The following is an 18362-nucleotide window of genomic DNA, read 5'->3' on the forward strand; positions in this document are numbered from 1 at the left end:
TGTAAATCCAGACTCACATTTCATCAGACAACAGGGGTTGGTATAATAAAACACGTGCAATATCAATGATATTTGGCGTTCAAATCTAATTATAAAATGGATATTAGAAAACATATTTTATTATCTTCTCTTCTAAGTAGCATGACCATATGTCTCCGTTTTCTTCAGTCTGTCCCAGCTTTCATCTGCGGCCTTCTTGTAATTATTAAAAATTTCCCCTTTCACTCTCAGATCTCTGCCAGCTTTACGACAAACTATATGGTCACCATATGTATGGTCACCACGCATATGATTCAGGCATGGCTTTCTCATACATTCTCGTAAGGCAGAGCACAACTTTTTACGGTTTCTCCTGGGTCTAGTGAGACCTTGCATGTTTCAGGATTGACTCCACTGGGGAAGGACAGGAAGAGAAGGGAGATTTTAACAGAAAGGTAGATGAAATGCCTGAATAGGCATTTCTCAAAATAAGACATACAAAAATATGTAAGATTTTATATACATATATACACACACACATACACACACATATATCTCCCCCAAATCATGACAAAGTTATACCCAGCTATTACGTGGGTCTGAGTGTGTATGTCTGGGTGTGTGTGGTGGTGTGGGGGTGTAATAAAATTGCTTCCCATCTTTGCCTTGCTAAACCCCAGCCCTAAACCATGGGCCTTATCATCAGCAATTTGAAGCTACAGGAAATTCTCTTTCACTATTAGTAGGAAACGTAAGCTTATTTTCCCAGAAAAAACAGCTAAGCAAAGCTCTGTGGGGTCAGTAACCACAGATAGATATAAAAATAGATCCAACTGTATCTGTATATTTTATTATAGATATATCTATATATTTTATTATAAATATATCTGTATACTTTTGTGTATGTATATATATATTTTGTGTATGTGTGTGTATATATATATAAAATTTATGACACAATATGGTTAAATGACGAAGCTACTCCTCGTGGTTTCTTTGGGTGAACTGTTAATAGAACACTTTTTTACCACAAACTGCGTTGAGCCCTAGACACTGTAAAGATTTTCCTCCACTATTGATGCTGATGCAAAAGAGGGGAACAGGAAGACACAGATGATGATGATAAGAAGAACCTCTGTGCAAAACAGTATGGAGATTTTTCAAAGAACTAAAAATAGAACTACTATTTCATCCACCAGTCCCACTACTGGGTTATCTAACCAAAAGAAAAGACATCATTCTATCAAAAAGATTACCTGCACTCACGCTCATCAGAGCACTACACACAATAGCAAAGCTCCATTCATGTTGCTGCAAAAGACATGATTTTATTTTTTTTTATGGCTGAGTAGTGTATTTTTCCACATTTTCTTTATTCTACCATCCACTGATGGACACTTAGGCTGATTCCAGGTCTTTGCTAATGTGGTCTGTGAAATGCACAGTGGGTTGAGCTCCCAGGGGCAGGCACAAGCACCAGCTCTGAGAAGGTCTGAAGGACAGCAACCAAACACCTGGAGACATGCCTGGACACGAGCAGAGAAACTGCCACTGCATCAAGTTCTCCACACAAGAATGGAGGAGCAGCCTAAGCCCCTAATCCAGGCGAGCAGGTGCACTAAATGCCTAGAGATATGACCAGGTAAGGTGTGGAGAAACCACTGCTTCACCAAGTTCTCTGCACAGAAAGGAAAGAAGCCCAAGCTCCCAATCCAGGTGAATGGGTATAGGATCCACATTCCTCTCACTCCTCAGAACCAGAGGAGCTCACTCCTTCATTTGACCAAGGGAGGAAGCTGAGGCACCCAGCAGTGTCACATGCAGACTGGCCCCGGGTCGCAAAGTAGTTCTTCTTTGCAAATCTCACTGCGCAGACAAAATCACAATATGGAGATCTTCAGCAAATCTCCCATTCCAGTCCTGCAAATGGAGAGAGTCAAACTCTGACACCTAGAGCTGCAGTGCACTCCACAATGGCCACTCAATTCTTGCTGTGAGAGCCCTTCCCCGACTCCAGACCAAGCACTCCAGTCTCTAGCCTGAGACTCAAATTCCTGAAGCAACCCTTGCTGCCAGGCCACTGAACACTGCCCAGCTTGGGAGAAACCCAGATTTAGAAGGGCATCCTCCCATTGGTCTCAGGACTACAACAATGCCTGCAACCTGTCTCAGTGCCTTTCCCTCCACAGTCTCTTGGCCTCTCCTCAAGTTACCTCCAAAGCGTGGGAGGGACAAAGTGCTCTTTTATGGCCTGGGTTGCAGGAATCCCTAGTGCAAAGGTGGATTACCGAGGGAGACTCTCTACCTCCTCACTTACCAGGGCTTCACTCACAGGGCTCAGCCAAATGCCACCACAAAGCCTGCTTGCCAACTTTCTCTTCCTCAGGATCTAAAGTGACCTTCACTTTTCTGGTGAATTCCCAAGCTTCTTCTTGAATGAAAGCTCACAATGTAAATCTCTACACACTTTTTTGTTATTTCCAAGTTGGTGAGGCATGCTGATAAAGCCTCTAATCTGCATCTTAGAGGCAAAAATCACTTTACTATGATAGCTAATTAAAATGCATATCTCTCTGCTTTACTAACTAAGCAGAGTTCCTCTGTTATGTTAAATGTAAGTAATGCAACCAAATGTTACTGACCAAATAAAGGATGGTGATAACATGTTAATGAATGTAATTCCCACAAAAGAATCCTGGCTTTGCCCTTTAACAGGAATTTAAAATGCCTCAATCCAAAAGATTAATGACGAAAATTTCAGGGGTATCTGAACTGGGTAGCCGGTGAGAAATCTGGAAGTCTTGATCAGAGCGTTTAACACGCACATTCATGTACATAACAGTGATTAAGAGTTCAGGCATTGGATTTATTCTGATGTCAATTCCTGCCCTGCTGTATTAGCTTGAGAAAGTTACCTAAATTCTTTACCATTCTGGACTTCTATTTTCTTCCCTGAAAAATAAGAATAATAGGAGTGACATTCGTGAAAATAGCAAACTAAGGCCCTCTGAAAATTCTCTCCTTCATAAAAGCAATGAGAAATATTGAAAAAAATTATCAGGATCAACTATCTCAGAACACTGGAAACTAACCAAAGGCTTACATCAATCCAAGGAGTTGTTATTCAAAACTTAAAAGTGACTAAATCTAGGTAAGATCAGTGGGCTCTAGGACATTTTAACTTTCCCTTTCCCCGTCCCTGCAGTCCAGCTTCAGTATAGCCTTGACTTTTAGCAGTCCATGATTATGGTGCAAGCCAGCAGTGTGGCAGCCATGAAAGGGGCAGAGCAAGGTTGGGGCTCCTACAAAGCCCCATTTACAGAGAATTGTAATGATTTGATCTATCTGGTGGTTCTTTGGAAGATCCTAGTTGCAAGGCTGTCATGCACCTTGCTTGCTGTGAACAGTCTTTTCTTCTTGGCCATTTCTCAAAAACCATCATAGGCAATTGTTTAATTCTGTGGTTGCCTGAAGTGGTAGATAGAATTAGAGTAACAATAGGCTGACAAAAAGGCTTAAAAGGAAAAGCTGGGTAGTCAGGTGTCTACGCAGGGATTTGAACAGCTCTAACATATTTCTGATAATACAGAAGACCACATGTATGGGTAGGCTAAACTTGCAGGTCGAGCTGTACACATGCTCAAAAAAGACATGAGAAAGACCTAAGCTCTTACCTCTGGATAACCTTAACACTCTACACAAGCAGGAGGTGAAGGCTAAGGTGTAGCTGTAAACTGCCTGTCTGATGTTGAAAGCATGCACCAACATGAGCACAGAGACCCCTCAGCAGAGACTGGAAGACTTACTGGCTCTAGTCATTTAGGAAGATCTTTGGCCAATTATTAGCTGAACACTAACATAACCAAGCAGAGAGTTCAGTAACCATATAAGACAAAAAAATACAGAGAGTATAATATTAGTTTTGAAAGTCAGTAAATAAACAAAAACAAACAACCAATAAAAAAAAGAGGTAAAAATATAATTTCCAGAATCAATACATTATATTATTTAAAAATTCAATTTTCAATAAAAAATTATAAGACAAGCAAACAATCACAAAAGCATGGCCCTAAGAAAATAATCAAAAAATAAAATAAAACGCTTTTTAAGACTAAATTTAACCAAGGAGGTAAAAAAGTTGTATATTTAAAACTGTAAAACATTGATCAATCAATGCTTTACAGCTTTAACTATAGTCAACAAGACACAAATAAATGGAAAGATATCCCATGTTCATAAATCAAAATAATAATGTTAAAATGTACATACTACTTCAAGTGATCTACAGATTTCATGCTATCCCTATTAAAATTCCAATGTTATTCTTTACATAAATAGAACAAAAATCTTAAAGTTTATATAAAACCATAAAAAAACCCAAATTGCCAAAGCAATCTTGAACGAAAAGTACAAAGCTTGAAGCATCGCACTACCCAACTTCAAAATATACAACAAGGCTACAGTTATCAAAACAGCAAAATATTGGGATTTAAAAAACAGACACATTAGTCAATGGAATCAGATGGAGAACCCAGAAATAAATTAACATAATTAACATCTATGGTTAAGTAATTTTTAATAAAGGTGCCAAGAACACACATGTGGATAGGACAGTGTCTTTAATAAATGGTGTGAGAAAAACTGGTTATCAACATGCAGAAGAATGAAATTGGACCCATATCTCACCCCTTATAAAAAGCATCAACTCAATATAGATTAAAGACTTAAATATAAGACCTAAAGCTGTAAAACTACTAGAAGAAAACAAAAGGAGGTAGTTACATGACATTGGCCTGGGCAATGATTTCTTGCATATAACCCCAAAATCACAGGCAATAAAAGCAAAGAGACAAACAGGATTGCACCAATCTAAAAAGCTACTGTATAGCAAAGGAAACAATTGACAAAGTGAAAAGACAACCCTAAAATTAGGAGAAAGTATTTGCAAATCATACATGAGCTAAGGGTTCATATCCAAAATGCACAGGCAATTCAAACTACTCAACAACAAGAAAACAAATAACCCTATTTTAAAAATGGACAAAGGACCTGAATAGGCATTTCTCAAAAGAAGACATACAAAAAGCCAACAAATACATGAAAAAGAAAAGCTCAACATAGCAAATCATCATGAAAATGCAAATTAAAACCACAATGAAATACACCTCATACCTAATACAAGGTCTATTATCAAAAAGATGAAAGATGTGTGTTAGGATGGAGAGAAGAGGCAGCCATTATATACTGATGGCAGGGAGGCAAATTAGTACAGATACTTTGTAAATAGTATGGACGTTCCCAAAAAAACTAAAAATGATCCAGCAATCGTGCTTGAAATATACAAATGGGACACTATTCTGCCTTTAAAAAGAACAAAATTCTGTCATTTGTGTCATTTGTGACAACTGGATGAATCTAAAGGACATTATGCTAAGTGAAATAAGCCAGGCACAGGAAGACAAATATCACATGACCTCACATGTTGAATCTAATAAAGATGAACTCATAGAAGTAGAGAGAAGAATTGTAATTAACAGGGATTTGGGGAGGAGGAATAGAGAAAGAAGAATTTTTGGTCAAAGGATACAAAGTTTCAGTTAGACAGATGAAATGAGTTTTATTGCGCAGCAAAATGACTATAGTTAACAATAATATATTGTATATTTCAAAATCACTAAAAAGGGGAAATTTAAATGTTCTAATCCCAAAGAAATGATAAATATGTGAGGTGTTGGATATGTTAATTAGCTTGATTTGCTCATTCTACAACGTATACATGTATCAGAATATCACATTGTACCCTGTAAATATATACAATTATTATTTGTCAATTAAAAATACAATTTTTTTTGAAAGGGAGGCATGGCCCATACACAGACACACACACACACACACACAACACAAGGAGTCAACAGAAATTGTCCCTGAGGAAATCAAGATATTAGACTTAATTGAGAAAGACTTTTAATTAGCCATTTTAAATATGTTTTTTAAAATACAGGAAACTATGTCTAAGGCACTAATGAATAGTATTAGAACATGTCTCACCAAATAGACACTACCAATAAAAATAAATTTTTTACATAGATAAATACAGATTTTGCAGTTGAAAAGTATAATACCTAAAATGAAATAATTTACCAGACAAGCTCAACAGCAGATTTGAGCAGGCAGAAGAAAAAAAAAAATCAGTGAACATAAAGATGGGTCAATTTAAATTATCTAGTATGAGGGAGACAACGAAAAAATAATGAAAAAACCAATGACACCTCAAAGGCCTTTGGGAAACTATCAAGTGGGCCAACAAACATATAAGGGAAGTTCCAGAAGTAGAGAAGGAAGAAAGGTGAAGAAAGAATATGTGAAGAAACAATAGCTGAAACCCTTTCTAATTTGATGAAAAACATTAATCACACACCCAAGAAGCTTATTAACTCCAAGTAGGATAAATTCAGAGATTCACACCTAGGCACATAAAATCAAACCGTCAAAAGCCAAAGCAAAAAAAAATCTTGAAAGGAGCAGGAAAAAACAACTCATCAGGTACAAAGGATTGCCAAAAAGACTAACAGTTGATTTCTTATCAGAAACTATAAAGGCTAAAGAATGACATATTCACAGTGCCAAAAGAAAATCACTGTCAAGTAAGAATTCTATATTCAACAAAACTATCCTTCAAAAATAAAGTTAAGTCATTTTCAAATGAACAAGAATTTAGAGTATTTATCACTAGCAAATCTTCTCTACCAGATATTCTAAATGTTGTCTTTCAGGCTGAAATTAGTGGACAATAGTTAATAATTTAAATCTAAGGAAGAAATTAAAAGCACTGTTAAAAGTAAACAGGTAAAAGATAAAAGACAGTGTAAATGTATTTTTAATGCTATTTTATCTTTCCTTATTTAAAAAAGCAATTACATAAAGCAATAATTATAAATCTGCGTTGATGGTCACAGGGTATAAAGATGTAATTTGAACACCAATATGAGTATGAAGGTAGGAAGAAGGACTAGAGCTAGACAATGTTTTTCCATAATATTGTTATTAAAGTGGTATTAATCTGAACTAGACTATTATAAGTTAAGACATTAATTGTAATCCACATGGTGACCATTAAGAAAATAAATTGAAAAAAATAAAAATTAAAAATAAATATGGGAATTAAAATAGTACACTAGAAAATATCGATCTAATACAAAAGAAAACAATAATGGAGAAATAGGGGAACAAAAAGCACATAATACATATAGAAATATAGCAAAATGGGTGATATAATTCTTATGTAAATCACGTTAAACATCAATGGATTAAACATGCCAATTAACAGGCAGAAAATCAAAGAAGAGATTCATAAAAAAGGAGATTTATAATTCAACTATATGCTATCTAGCAAAGACAGTTTAGATTAAAGACAAAAGTAAGTTAAAAGTGAAAGAATGGGAAAAATATACAATGTAAATAGTAATAAAAGAAGAATGGGAATAACTATTCTAATAGTGGACAAAATAAACTTTAAGTAAAAAAACAATACCAAGGACAAAGAAGGGCATTTTGTAACAATAAAGGAGTCTGTTCACAAAGAAGACAAAATAATTATAAACATGCATGCATACAACAACAGAGACCCAAAACACATAAAGCAAATTTGTACACAATTAAAGAGAGAAAAACAATGTAATAATAATAATTGGAGAATTTATAATGTATTAGAAAAACAGACAGCAATAACTAAGAAAATAGAGGGATTGAACAACACAATAAACCAACTAAATATAACAGACATGTATAAAACATTCCACCCAACAACAGCAGAATGCACATTCTTCTCAAATACAGAAGGAACATTCTCCAGAATAGACCATATAGTAGGCCATAATGAAAGCCTTTGCAAATTTAAATAGAATGAAATAATACTAAGTATAATCTCTGAAAACAGTGGAATAAAATTAGAAATCACTAGGGGAAAAAAATGAGAATCAAAAATTGTAAAAATTAAGCTGCATAATTCTAAATAATTAATGAACCAAAGAAGAAATCACAAGGGAAACTAGAAACTATTTTGAGATTATTGAAAACAAAATACAATATACTAAAACAAATGGGTTACTATGAAAATAGTACCATGAAAAACTGTGTAGCTGTAAATACCTACATAGAAAAAGAAGAAAGATCTTAAATCAATAACCTAAGTTTCCACCCTAGGAAACTAGAAAAAGGAGAGCAAACTAACCCCAAGGGAAGAAGGAAGGAATCATAAAAATACAGTGAGAATTAACGAAGTAAAAAACAGAAAACTAACCCCAAGGGAAGAAGGAAGGAATCATAAAAATACAGTGAGAATTAACGAAGTAAAAAACAGAAAAATAATAGAGGAAATCAACAAAATCAAAAATTAGTTCTTTGAAAAGAAACAAAATTGATGAATGTTTAACTAGGCTGACAAAGAAACAAAAAAGAAATCAAATTAATAGTTATGAATGAAGGAAGGGGTCATTACTTTGGACCTCACAGAAATAAAAAGAATTATAAGGGAATACTATAAATAATTGTGTGCCAACAAATTAGATAACCTAGATGAAATGGACAATTTCTAAGAAAATCACTCAGTACTAAAACTAACTAAAAAGAACAGAAATTCTGAATAGATGTCTAGCAAGAAAAGAGAGTGAATTAGTAATCAAAAAACCTTACCCAAATGAAAGCCCAGGATCAGGTGGCTCTACTGGTACACTCTAACTAACATCTAAAGAAGTAATACTAATCTTTCACAAACTTAGCCAAAAAATAGAAGACAAGGGAGCACTTCTCGATTCATACAATGAAGCCAGCATTATCAAAACATTAAAACTAGACAAAAACATGACAGGAAAGAAAATTACAGGTCAATAATCCTTATGAATACAGATGCAAAAACCCCAAACAAAATACTGGCAAACTAAATCCGACAACATTTAAAACTCATTATGCACATGACCAAGTGGAATTTATCCCAGAAATGCAAGGTTGCTTCAACATACAAAATCAATCAATTTAATAAAATAAAGGGCAAAAACCATATAATCATCTCAACAGATACAGGAAAAAAATTTGACAAAACCCAATACTCTTTTATGATGAAAATGCAAAACAAACCAGAAATAGAAAGTGAAGTAAGCAGAATAATGCTCCCACATTGAGGTCCACCCTATTGCAGAACCTGAAAAATATTACTTTACGTGACCAAAGGAAGACAAAATAGACTTTAAGTCAAAAAATAACACTAAGGACAAAGAAGGGCATTTTATAACAGTAAAAGAGTCTATCCACAGAGAAGACAAAATAATTATAAACATGTATGTGCCCAACAACAGAGATCCAAAATACATACAGCAAATTTGTATAGAATTAGAGAAAAACAAATATACAATAATAATTGGAGAATTTAATACCCCACTTTCAATAATATATTAGAAAATTAGTATATATGATTAAATTGAAGGTTTTGAGATTAGGAAATAATCCTGTATTATTTGGCCAGGCCCACTGTAATCACAAGAGCTCTTATAAGAGAGAGGCAAGTAAGTCAAAGACAGAAAAAGGAGACATGATGGTGGAATCAGAGATTGGAGTAATATATCTTGAAGATAGAGGAAGGAGCCATGAGCCAAGAAATACAACCAGGCTCTGGAACCTAAAAAAGGAAAGGAAATGGATTCTTCCATAGAAATTCCAGAAAAAAATATGCAGCTCTGCTAGCACCATAATTTTAGCTCTTAAAGCCCACTTTGTACCTCTGATTTCAAGAATTGTAAAAAAAATTTACAATGAGATTAAATTAAATTTGTGATCAATTAAATTTGTGGTAATCTGTAACAACAGCAATAGGAAACTAAAACAGAAGTGAACTTCCTTAACCTGATAAAGGATATCTACGAAAACCCATAGCTACTTATCATACTTAATGATGGAACACTGAAAGTTTTTCCTGTAAGATCAGGAAAAAGATAAAGACGATAGCTCTCATCATTTCTATTCAACATTGTACTGGGAGTTCTAGCCAAGACTATGAGACAAGAAATAGAAATAAAAGGCATCCATATTAGAAAAGAGGAAGTAAAACTTTCTCTATTTGCATATGACATGATTTTGTATGTAGAAAATCCTAAGAAACACACAAAATAAACAGACTACCACAACTAATAAATTAATTCAGCATGGTTACAGGATACAAAATGCCTAAATATCAATTGTATTTCTATACACTAGCAATGAACAATCCAAAAATGAAATTAATAAAATAATTCTATTTTGAATAGTATCAAAGGAATAAAATACTTAGGAATAAATCTAACCAAAAAGTGGAAAATTAGCACATCAAAAACTGCAAAACATTATTGAAAAACTTAAGGAATACTTCCAGTTTCTAGTTTAGCTTAGAGCCACCACTGCATTCTAACAACAAGAAAAAGGTAAGCAAACTGAAAAATCAACAACCTTCTTAAATGCATAAGAGAATTGAGGCCACAGGGCAAACCACTGCCCCTCAAATTGGAGAGATGAACAGGCAGATACAGAGAATCACAACTTGCTGAAGGAGAAACCCACAGTCAGAAACCTTCTTGGGAACCAGTGCTGGGGTAGGAAAACCTGAACTATAATTGGTAAATTGCTGGAGGCGCAGTGTGAACAACTCAGGGAGTCAAAAACCCCAGGGGATCTAGTTACAGGGGCCCCCACACTTTTCCGAGTTTACCTCCAGAAGCTCTACCAGGTCCTCATAGTGTATATAGGAGAAATATCTCCTAAAGTTTCTGGCAGGGGAAGGGGAAAGAAACCATTGTGAAACACGACAGAGCATTCTATTCCTAACAACTCTGCCTTCAGGAGAAAGAATTTTACCAGAGCTGAACCTTCTGGGGTTTTATTAGAACCGAACCTACCAGAGTGAAGGAAAGTGCTCAACTCCAGTTTCATCTGTCCTTCCACATAGGGGAAGGGAAGTAACCAATTCCAGGTCTCTCTAGTCATTCTGTGCCTCCTAAAGGCAGGAGTGGTGGGGACTGAGAAGCATTGGTGAGGTTCACCATCCAGAGGCACAAGCTCACCAGAAGACTCAGAACTAAAAATAGGACTATAGAACCTTTCCCCTCCGCCCACCCGTTACTACTAAATTACTACAGAGCATAACTAACAAAGAATTGTTATCCTGAATGAGCAAATAACTCTTAAAACTCAATAATAAGAAAACAAAAAACTTGATTTTAAAATGGGCAAAAGATATTGAACAGACACCTCACCAAAGAAGATACACGGATGATAAATAAGCACATTAAAAAATCACATGTCATTAGGGAATTGCAAATTAACACAACGAGATACCACAACACACCTATTAGCATAGTCAAAATTCAAAACACTGAAAACATCAAATGCTGGCAGGATGTGGAAAAACAGAAACTCATTCACTGCTAGTGGGAATACAAAAAGGTACAGTCACTTTGGGCATACAGTTTGGTAATTTCTTATAAAACCAAATAATATTCTTGCCATGTGATCCAGCAATCATGTTCCCTGATATTTACCCAAAGGAGTCGAAAACTTGCCCACAAAAAAAAAACCTTCACAGAGTTGCTTTATTCATAATTACCAAAGCTTGAAAGCAACCAAGATGTCCTTCAGTAGATGGACGGATAAACAAACTGTGGTACATTCAGATAATGGAATGTTATTCAGCCCTATAAAGAAAAGAGCTATCAAGCCACAAAAAGATATGAAGAAAGATTAAATATATATTAAGTGAAAGAAGCCAATCTGAAAAAACAGCATACTGTATGATTCCAACTGTATGATGTTGTGAAAAAGCAATCCACAAAGACAGTAAAAAGTTAATAGTTACCAAGAGTTTAGGTGAGGGAGGCGTAAATAGGCAGACCAGAGAGGATTTTGAGCAATGAAACTGTTAGCATGATACTACAATGGTGGATACCTGTTGTCATATATTTGTCAAAACCCATAGAATGTACAGCACCAAGAGTGAACTCTCATGGAAACCAGGGACTTTTGCTGGTAATGATGTATCAGTCTAAGTTCATACATTGTAACAAACGCACCACTCTAGTGGAGGATGTCAATAGTATGGACAGTTGTGTATGTGTGGGAAAAGAGGCTAAACGGAAATGCTTACTTTCTGCTCACTTTTGGTATTAACCTATAACTCCTCTAAAAATAAATTTTATTAATTAAAACATTAAGGATCACCTAAATAAATAGAAACATATCCCATATTCATGGAGTAGAAGACAATATTATCCAGATAGCAATACTTTCCAATTTGATCTGAAAATTGACCATGACCCCTATCAAAATCCCAGCTGCTTTTTTGAAGAAATTGACAAGTTGATCTTAAAACTCATATAAGAATACATGGATTTAAAATAGCCAAAACAACCTGGAAAAAGAACAAATCTGAAGAACTCACACTTCCCAAGTTCAAAACTTAATACAATAATCAAGACTGCTTATTACTGCATAATGGCAGTCACATATTAATAGAATAGAATTCATAATCTAGAAATAAATGCATATATTTATGGTCAATTGGTTTTCAAGAAGGAAACCAAGAAATTCGGGTGGGGGGGGGGAAATAATCTTTTCAACAAATAGGGCTGGGACTTCTGAATATCTGAATATCCACATTCAAAAAAATTAAGTTGGACCCTTATTTTATACCATACACAAAAATTAACTCAAAATGGATGAATGATCTAAATGTAAGTACTAAAACTGGAAAACGCTTAGAAGAAAACATAGGAGTGAGTCTTTGTGACCTTGGATTAGACAATGTTTTTTGGATATGACACCAAAGGCACAAGCAACAATAACAAAAAAATAGATAAATTGATGTTTTTAAAATTAAAAACATTTGTGTTTAAAGAATACTATAAAGAAAACATGGTGAAACCTAGTCTCTACTAAAAATACAAAAATTAGCCAAATGTGGTGGTGTGCGCCTGTAGTCCCAGCTCCTCGGGAACCTGAGGCAAGAGAATCGCTTGAACCCAAGAGGCGGAGGTTGCAGTGAGCTGAGATCACACCACTGCATTCCAGCCTGGTGACAGAACAAGACTCCATCTCAAAAAAAAAAAAAAAAAAAGAAAGAAAGAAAGAAAGAAAAGAAAATGAAAACACAATCCACAGAAAAGAAGGAAATATTTGTAAATCACATATCTGATAAGGATCAAATATCCAGAATATATAAAGTACTGTTACAATTCAACAATAAAAAGTCAAATAACCCAATTAAAAACTGGGCAAAGAATTCAAATAGACATTTCTCCAGAGAAGATGTATAAATGGCCAATAAGCTCATGAAAAGATATTCAACATGATTAGTAACTAGAAAATGCCAATAGAAATTGCCATAATATGCCACTTCTCATCTACTCAGATGGCTATAATCAAAAACGGACCATAACAATTCTTGGCAATGATGTGGAGAATGTGGAATCCTCATACATTGCTGGCAGAAAAGCAAAATGGTGTCAAACTATGAAAAACAGTTTGACAGTTCCTCAAAAAGTTAAATATATAATTATTAATACGGTATGACACAGCAATTTGTCTTCCAGGTTTATATCCAAAATAAATGAAAGCTTGTGTCCACACAAAATTTTGTACATGAATGCTCATATCAGCATTATTCACAATACCAAAAGAGTGGAAAACCCCAAGGCCATCAACTGATAAATGGGTAAACAAAATGTGATATATGTGTACAATAGAATGTTATTCAGCCCCAAAAAGGATTGAAGCACTGATACATGCTACAAAACAGAAGAAGCTTGAAAACATTATGCTAAGTGAAAAAAGACAGTAACAAAAGGCCACATACTAAATGGTTCCCTTTATATGAAAAGTCCAGGACAAGCAAATCTGTAGAGAAAGTAGATTAGTAGCTGCCAAGAGCTATGGAGTAGAAAGGAATGAGGAGTAACTCATTGGATTTCTTTGGGGAGGCCTGATGAAACTGTTCTAGAATTAGATAGTGGTGATGATTGCACAATTCTGTGAATATACGGAAATGTACATTTTAAAAGGATGAATTTTATGATTCCTGAATTGTATCTTAGTTGTTTAAAGAAATAAGAATAATTGTAGCATCTCTCTCAAAATGTTGCTGAGTCTTAAAAATAAGGAAAGATACATAAAGCAAGTAACATCGTGCCAGCCTAGAAGATGAGACTGATGATGATGGTGGTGGCAGTGGCGGTAGTAGTGGTGTCATCCTGGGGAACAAATTGTGTTCACAGGTTTAAAGCCTAAATTTCAAACATCACAGTGATCCATCTGCCCTCTACCTTGTTCGTCCCCACTACTCTTTTTCCCCAAACCCCCTTCCCTGCTGATCCAACCTTTCTGGATCTGGTTCTCCTTTCAACCCCTGTTATTTAGCTCAATCCAGATAACAGTATCCACTCCTGCTAATTGTTACAGCCTTCTCTCTTGCTTGACTTGCAAAGTGAATGTGTCTCAAAATTTTCCCAAGTAGCTGCATCTTCTGACACGCAGCACTAGCACAGAGACTGGCTCAACACCCCACCTACACAACAAAACTGAAACTTCAGTCAGTCGTGTGAGGAGAGGGCATAATTTTGGAAAGTAGGAGCCTATGTCATCATTTTAATGAAGTAAGAACAGATTTTTTGGTTTGCACCCGTTTGCAACATTACTGCTCACAGACAAGCTTCTCGGGGAAAGTGATTCATCAGTCAGCCATCCCATTTCAGGCAGTGGAGAAACAAATCACCATGCGGCACACGTCATAAAAATGGAAATTGAGGAGGCTGTTCATTAATGCAGATTAGTTTTAAGCTTGGAATGGCTTTGATCTGCCGAGATTAATACACGCACAAGAAATTCTCAGTGGGCCCTGGGTCCTTGGTAATATATAGTCTTTATTAGCTTGCTGACTAATGAACCTTCAAGTCCAGGAGGAGCAACTTCTGATCATCCATAGTCAGACTAGTCATCCTACAGACAGGCCAGGATTAGAGCTGCCTGAGACAAAGTTTCCCGTCACACTGTCTTTCCCAGCCACTGGCATCACAGGTCTTTGCCATCCCTGAGACAGGTAGGGATTGCTTCAGTTGATTTATTCTTACCACAACTAAAGAATGATTTTGTTTTCAGATTTTTCTCAGCTACTTTTCAAACAAGCAACTGAGCACCAAGTAATCTAATGAGCTAATTAATAAAACTAGTTAATGGTTGAAGCTGGCTTAATGTGCTGCCCCTCTGAGTATCAAGGTAGAAATATATTTTAAAGAAAGCCTCAAATCCCATTATGTGAGAGACTGGTTAATGGCAGAATTTTTGGCCTTGAGAAAAACTCAGAGGGACTTTTTTCTTTTTTGATCATAGGGTGGAGCTTTTCAAATGCTTCAGATGCAGGCCACTGTCTATTACCATCAGATTAGAGGTGGTTTCACCGTCAAATCTAACTCAAGATTGTAGGCTAGCTTTGAGCAGGCACTATTGGCTACATGGTAACCTACCTCTTCTCTTCTCTTTTCTTTTCCTTCCACTCTTCTTTTCCTCTTTTGTGGTCTTGTTCTCTCTCATGTATATGTATATATATATGGTCATAATGTGCTACCCTAATATGCTACTGTTCTTATTCTTTCTCCATGGAATTTGGATGACAAAAATACAAACAACGTGCACACACACACACACACACACAAAGATGTGTGTCTTTAAGAACACTAACCACAATAACAAAGGCACCCATTTGGAAGTACTCCTTAAACAGCAGGTTCTGAAATGTGGTCTCTAAACCTTTCTGAATGTACCCTTATATAGGTAAATGACTTTTAAAATGTATTTCCAACATGTATATATGTTCTATTTACAAGGTGTATACATGTACTATCATTATATACTATAAAAAGTACAGTATGAAATATTCAAAAAATTTAAAAGACAAGATTAAACTGGGGGCCAGCAAACCTTTTTAGAGTACCAGATAGTGAATATTTTAGGCTTTGCAGGCCATGTGTCCTTGACACACTACTTAACTCTGCTTTGCAGCATGAAGTTATCCATTGACAACATATAAACACATGGGCATGGCTGTGTTCCACAGCCTTATTTACAAAGACAGGGATTAGAGTGGATTCAGCCCATGGGCCATAGTTTGCCAACCTCTGAATTAAAACATAAACATTGCTAAAAATCCTAAATATTTTCCCATACCCTCTTGGAGGTCACTGCCCAAGAACAGAAGAAGGAATATGACCAAAGACCTTTCTTTATTTTCCAATTCTTCATTGCTACTACAGAGCATAATTTGTTCTGTTACTTCTATATATGAGACAGAGGGTACAAAACACAGCTAGGTTGGCATACAAATACTGAGCTGTAGGCTGAGTTCATTTCTAGCTATAGAATTTACTCAACAAATTATACTATCTTACTACACAAGTTTCTCAACAACTCTGTGGTTCGAATTCACACTTCAACAAAATGTCAAATTACTGTGTGTTTTGAACTTTGGAGATTCTGCCAAATAATCAAAGACATAGATATCAAATTAGAAAATCTGAAGGCACTACTAAGTAATGGAAAACAAAACTCCAGCTAAAGCCCTAAGACCTCTGTGAGGGTGAGAGGGTGTGTGTGGGTGTGCATGTGTATGCGTGTGTTGGTTAAACAAATACTGTCATCTTGATCTTTAAAAATATTACTGTTGCCTGTAATCCCAGCACTTTGGGAGGCCAAGGCAGGCAGATCATCTGAGGTCAGGAGTTCGAGACCAGCCTGACCAACATGATGAAACCCCATCTCTACCAAAAATTCAAAAATTAGCTGGGCGTGGTGGCTGGCACCTGTAATCCCAGCTACTCCGGAGGCTGCAGGAGAATTGCTTGAACCCAAGAGGCAGAGGCTGCAGTGAGCGGAGATTGTGCCCTTGCACTCCAGCCTGGATGACAGAGCGAGACTCCATCTCAAAAAAAAAAAAAAAAAAAAAGACGTTATTGTCTGCTGTGTGTTAAACACAATGTGTCTCCTGATTGGTCTGTAAACAGAGATCTTGGAATTTTTTGACAAATTACTCAAGTCATCTGTATTAAATCCAGTTGAAATTGGAAAAAAAAAAAAAAAAAAAAGATGGATGAAAGTAAAAGCTTTTGAGTATCAGGCTGGATTCATTAAAAATTTTTTAAATCTTTCTCCAGTGGGGTAGAAAATCTTAAGGCTATATTGACATGTTTGGAATGTCAGCGCAGTCAGCCCTCTTGGCGCAGAGCCCTCTCTATGAGACTCTAGTAATAACTTCAGCAAACAAAATGGAAGAGTTATTTTAATCATTTTAGTCAAATTGAATGTGTCAAGTAGAAATACTAGAAATAGAGGCAGCACTAATTCAAAAACATGCCTTCAACCCCAATTAACGCAAGCAAAGCCTAGAAAGGAGATTGCACAGCCCAAGAAGAAGATGTTAGCAATCAGGAAACCTTGGTTTGAATGCAGTTTGAATGCAACCCCTTTCAACACTCTAAGCCCTCATTTCCTCATTATATGATAATAATACAGGATTTACAAAATTATTGGGAGAGTAAAATGCAATCACATATTCAAAATTGTCTCTTACAATGCCTGGAACACAAAGGCACTCACTAAATAGCTTGCATCTTTTTTCTCCTTTCTTCTCTTGAATCAAAAAACCTCTATCAAATTTACGTGATAACTATGAAGATCTAAGAGATAATGAATGAAAAAGATGCCTTGTGAAATGGAAAACTCTCGACTCCTGGAAGACTTGGGTGTAACTAAAACTAGTTCAGGCTATCTTGATATGTTGCTATCCTGTAATACTTCACATAGGATGTCTTTTGGTCACCTAAAGAAAAAGAAATTTGCTACATCTCCCCCTAAGAAGAGACTGCCACAATTGGATGCTAAAAAAATAAAAATAAAATAAATAAATAAATAAAACCCTCCTCTGAACAGGTACTTTTCACATCTGTGGGCAAAAGGCTCTTCCCTGTGTCTTTTCAAACACCATACAAGGAGAATATTATGCCTCAAAGACAACTTCTCTGTACGCATAATAAACATCAGTCTTGACACATTCAACCCAAATGCAAGGTGACTAAAACAAAGCAGAGATGCAATTGTTTCTCTCTCTGCTTCTTTAACATCCCAAGATATCACCAGAGTCCTCCAAAGTAGTTACATTTTTTAGCTGGAAGTGACACAATGTAGTCATCCATGTAGTATGACTTGAGGATGGCCAAAGAGCCTGTATGTTCAAAACTGATCACCATATATGACCTCAAATATCATTATCAACTTTTTTAGTCATGGATAAATTCGCCAAATATGCCAAGGCACATGGCAGG

This window comes from Chlorocebus sabaeus, chromosome 10 (genome assembly GCF_047675955.1).
Source record: "Chlorocebus sabaeus isolate Y175 chromosome 10, mChlSab1.0.hap1, whole genome shotgun sequence".
Taxonomy (NCBI): domain Eukaryota; kingdom Metazoa; phylum Chordata; class Mammalia; order Primates; family Cercopithecidae; genus Chlorocebus; species Chlorocebus sabaeus.